Here is a 5,359-nt window from a genome sequence, read left to right as displayed (position 1 = left end):
CTCTTTCAGCAGTTCCTAATTCACATTCTCCCTAAATACTCCGGAGAGCAACCCAGCAATTTCCTTCAACTAATGCACCAGAGGAGGAATTCAGGAACCTCTAGTTACGAATTTTGCTCCCGCCTCCCCCTCCAAAGAAACTGTATGCTTCGCAGGTGGGGCTTGGGCTCTTCTCCAACAGATTGCCATCAAGAAATTGTGACTCAAGTCTAGTCATGCATGAGCCAGGCTTGAGATCTGCTCTACCAGCCGTGTGATTTTTCATAAATGACATAACCTCTCTGAGACTTGTGTTCAAAATGTATAAAAGAGAGAGAATAAGGCCTCTTTGTCAAAGTTGGGTGCGGGAACTCAATGGAGTGATGTGGGTGGAGTCTCTGGAACAGCGTGGGCACGGAGCAGGCGTGTGCTAAACACCAGATTCCTTTCATCTCTGCCCTGAGCAGGGGTCCTAACAGCATCTGATCCCCTCCCCCGCCACCCACTAAAGACTATGGCCTCCCAAGCGCGTGAGTCATTTGCAAATTTAAACTATTAATATACAATTGCTTTAGTGCATTTTACATAAGAAACTAAAAATTGTTACAACTATTGATTCCAGAATTCTGTCAAGACAAGAATTATCAGCCTCAATGTTCCTTCCATGGCTCTTCCCACCCTGCCTGCCTGCCTCACAGCTGTGCTTGCCATGTGTTTGTTGAATAAAGGGATGGCTGGTGTGTTAGGTCAGGCTAGCAGAGAGCCTGGCCACCACAGCAAACGGTCTTGTGCTTCTTGGATGCTAAGAAGCCCAGAAGTTTGAGATTGCTGGCCTTGTTTTCACTGCTAAAGAATGGCATCGGGGCCCCAGGCTCATCCCCGTCCTTATCAAGTTGCTTTTTCATCCTCAGTCTTGTTTCCTCTTGGTTTCAAAAGTGCTGCTGCAGCCCCAGACATCATGTTTACCTTCAAGACAGCAAGAAGGGAGACAAGAGGAGGCTGTGGCCATGTCTGTGCCTTTCATCAGGAAAGCCAGAAATTTTGCAGAAGCCAGGGGACTTCTGTTTTCATTCAGTGGGCCTCTGGCTGCAAGAAGAATGCATTCATCTGGGTTGAATGGTGGTTCTTTGCTAACAAGGCAGAGGGCAGGGGTGGGTGTAGGGGGGATTGCTAAATGGGTCTGTCATAAACTCCAAATGACCCGAGTGTAGCCACTTAGGAGAGAGGCTGGAAATAGTCTGATGGAGAGCCTCTGTGGGATCTTAGGGACTAGGGCTAGTCCTGCCCTAGAGTCTCTGTCATTCAGAGGCCTGTTACTTTTGTGAAGACTGAAAGGAAAGAGAATGTGAAACAGTCCATATACACACAAAACAACTATTACTTTCTAAAGCTAGGACATCTTACAGAACGAGTAGTTTGATGTCTGTTGGGGGACATTACCTTGATCCTTCTGGCTTATTCAAATTTGTTTTTAGAAGGTACTTGTTGTGGCAATATATGAAAACGATTGGCTTTTGAAACAAACACGCCTACATTTGTCCATCTAAATGAAGGTCACTGTGGGCAATCTTGGGAAAAAATACTTTTGAGTAATACAGCTGTCTTTGCCCAAGACATCTATGTGGTACTTAAAAATTCAGGTTAAGAGTCACGTACAAAAACCAGTTTGCTTGTTTTAAGGCAGCCCTCAGTTTTCCTAAAAATGCCTTATTTATTCAAATTTGATCATTCGCCTTGCTCCCCAGACTCAGCTCTGAATGACTCAGCTTTTTCTCGCATTCGAATCAACCCTTAGAGTTTGACGGCTTTCAAATTGTTTTTAATGGGAAGCCATTCAAAACAACTTGCCACAAGGTTTGAAAGCAGTTCAAGTTTTAGGGACACTGAAATGTGCATCTCGCTTCTCAAGGTGACTCCTTTGGGGGACCTGGGCATCCGGAGGTTGCAAAGAATCAGTTGCATAATCGTGATGTATCTTCCCCTGCTGTGGAGAAGGCTGTTGCGTCTGCCTGAGGCCGGTCACGCTGGGGAGGCCCACACTCCCAGAGGAGAGGCCTGCAGAGCACGAGTCGGCACCTGCAGGAAACCAGAAAGAAGTCAGCGTCCCCATGAAAGACACGGAGGTGAAAAGTGATGAGCTTTGCCACTTAGCTGGACAGGCGGACGGACTGTGCACCGAGGCCCATCTGGTGTTGGGAGCTGCCAACGCACGGGACTAATGACCAGGTAAGATCACCCACAAGGGCGTCCCCAAGAGGCCACACCTGCCCCTCAAGTGCTGTTTCCAGGGGCACGAATTTGCTCAACCCCATTCTAAGACCCTTGGAGCCCCTGGCCCGCGGGTTGGGAACCTGCCCTTAAAGAGGGTGAGGAGGCCCGGGGCGGGGGCAGATGCTGGCCGGGACAGGCAGGTCCCGTCGCCGAAGGCAGGTGCACAGCATTAGTCCGTCCCTTATTCTGATCTTTGTCCTTCTCTTTGTAGCGTCCAGGTACTGAGCAAGCACGTGCGCCTTGCATGGGTGACGTTGGAAATCACAGCTGCTCCAGGCTGGGAGATTTAAATTAGGGCCTCATAAGTGCCAGTGCCTTCTATTCCGTTTTTCATTCACGCTCATCCCACAAACATTTATTAAGTACCCGCTAAGTGCCAACTACTGGTACCATGACGCTTAGCCGTTTGGGAGCCTAAGTGATTACAACGTAAATCTTCTTTTCTGGCCGAGCCTGAAACAGCGGCCAGAATCCTCTGCAGGAAAACCAGCCCATTATTGTCTTTAACGAAGGCAGGTGGCGCATACAGATAATTTATCACACGCAGCACTTTCATCCAAGTAATGTCAAGGTCTTTAAAACTATTATAACTGCCCCACACCCCTGGTTCAACGTTTCACGCGCCCGGATGCGGTTTGCTGGGCGTCCAGGGCAGGCGGCGATCAGCACACGGTCCAGGGAAGCTGGCAAGGAGGGCTCAGCTGTTTGGTGACCAGGGACAGTGGAGCGAGCTCGTTCACCAGGAAGAGAGAGGCCGCAGGAAAATCAGCCCAAGAACGTGTATCCATGTATACCCGCGTACAGAGAATTGGATTCGATCCCTCCAGGTTGGAGGACATGGAAGAGGGTTGTCCTGGTGTGAGCTGAGGACCGGGACGGTACCACGCTCTTGGGAAGCATGGAGGTTGTCACGCCTGTGCCTCATCCCGTGCCCCCCACGCCCCCTCCACCACTGCCAGAGGCCTTTTCTCAGAGGGACTTCCCATCCCTGTGCCTGCCGCCGTCTTGCCTAAAATCCCCAACTCTTAAACCTCTGCGTGCAGTGGTCACATCTCGTGCACCCTTTGCTGGGTAACCCTGGCTCACTTCTCCAGAGGCATCTCCCATCCTGTCCTGGGATCACCCCCCACATGTACACGCACACACACACACATGCATTACACATGCATGCACAACACACATGCATATACGTGCACACGAATACACACACATCCACATGCACGCATGCACACAGGTAACACACGCAGACGTGTACACATGCACACAGGTAACACACGCAAACAGGTGCACATGCACACAGGTACATATGCACACAGGTACATATGCACACAGGTAACACATGCACACAGGTAACACACGCACACATGCACACACGCACACATGTAACACACGCTCACATGCACACACGCACACAGATGCACACGCACACATGCACACACGCACACGTGCACACATATACACATACACATACAAGCACACACCCTGTGAAACACCAACCCTCCCGCCTGGCCAGGCTCCCTTCCTCTCCAGCTTCTTTGCCTGGTTCTCTCCTGCTTCACTTTATTCTCGATTCCACCAGCGTGCTTTTCCCCAGGAACCCTCCAGCTCCTTCCAGTGGGAAGGCAGCTCCTTTCCGGATGCCCCGAGTCCCGAGCTCACAGACAAGGAGAGACACATAACTGGAGATAAGCCTGTCCTCCAAGTATAAATGCCCACAGGATCAGAGCTAAATCCTTCAGTGATCAAATTCGGGCCAAGGCCTGTGCAAATTGCAAATGTTGCCAACACTTAAGAGTGCTTCCAGCGAGCCAGGGGCTATTCATACATTAATATATTGAATCCTCCTAACAACCTTCTGGTGACTGCTATTATCATCTCCACTCACAGAGAACTGAGAGGCACAGAGAGGTTAAGAACTTTCCCAAGGTCACAGAGCTGGTAAGTGGAAGAGACCGGATTTGAACCCAGGCAGCTCTGGAGCTGGTCTCTTAACCAGAGCCTAGAGAGCCTGGCCTCCCTGAGGGTCCCCACCCCCAGGGCTCTGTCACCCAAGAATCCTCATGACATGACACCGGAGAAGCCCCGTTCTTCTGGTTACCCATGCTGTATAATGAATTCAAGGGCATCAAACGAGAACCATTTTATCATGCTTAGGGGTTCTGTGGGTCAAGAACTTGCATGGAGTGGAATGGGGATGGATGGAAGCCTCAGCGGGGAAGACACGAATGGCTTGGGGCGGGCGTCATCTGGAGGCTTCTCGGCTCTCAGCACCTGGGCGGGGATGACCTGAAGGCCGGGTTCTGCAATGGCGGATGGAGGCCCTGCACATGGCTTGGGCTTCTCCCAGCATGGTGACTGGGATCTGAGCAGGAGCACCCCGAGAGGGAATATTCCAGAAGAACCGGGCAGAAGCCTCGGGACTTGTTCTGACCTAACCTCAGAAGTCATGCAGCATCACGTCTGCCACATCCTATTAGTTACAAACGAACCACAGGCAGCCCAGTTTCCAGGGTCTGGAAGAGACTCTACTTCTCGACAGGGGAGTGACACGGTCAAATTGCAGAAGAGCATGAGGGATGGGAGGGAACACTGTGGAAAACACAGCTTGCCACACACCTGCCCACTTCAGAAACTTCCTTGTCTCAATTTGAGGGACCTCAGTCCTCAAGGTATGAACTTCTCACCTTGGTTGTCTTCTTCCTGTGAATGAGAAACCACCATGGATGGGTAACATATGAGCATTTTAGGTGGACTAATTTACCTAACATTGTGATCTAGTTAGAGAAGGCCCAGCTGCTCCTGACAGTGGCCTCCGGAGTCTTACCTGGTAGCTGGGTGATAGAAGACAAGAAAAGCACTACTTTTCATCAACTCTGTACACTTCTGACCTAAATCCATTCGGCAGTTTTGTTGCTTGGGAGCTTGTTGAGAACATAGGTTCCGGGGCCCGTCCACAGAGTCTGGTTGAATTGGCTGGGGGCTGGGCAGCATTGGTATTTTTTACAGGGTCCCCGGGTAATGCTGTTGTACACCTGATTCGGAGGACACCTGTGTTAGATGAAGAGCTTTGTGACTGCCGGGTTAGACGCCCGGTAGGTGCGTGATGCTT

At 50.7% G+C, this 5,359-nt stretch overlaps 1 long non-coding RNA gene across 1 annotated transcript; it reads left to right on the top strand.

The window, feature by feature from the left end:
• Positions 1–12: 12 nt before the first annotated feature.
• On the top strand, positions 13–3,633 carry LOC145722527 (uncharacterized). The gene is made up of 3 exons (XR_014146841.1): positions 13–2,205; positions 2,462–3,484; positions 3,600–3,633. It is a non-coding gene; the product is annotated as an uncharacterized LOC145722527 (long non-coding RNA).
• The last annotated feature ends 1,726 nt before the right edge of the window (positions 3,634–5,359 follow it).

This window comes from Leptonychotes weddellii, chromosome 7 (assembly GCF_054177405.1).
Source record: "Leptonychotes weddellii isolate Sample4059 chromosome 7, ASM5417740v2, whole genome shotgun sequence".
Lineage (NCBI taxonomy): Eukaryota > Metazoa > Chordata > Mammalia > Carnivora > Phocidae > Leptonychotes > Leptonychotes weddellii.
The sequence above is the reverse complement of the archived record's forward strand: the minus strand, read 5'-3'. Positions and strand labels throughout refer to the sequence as shown.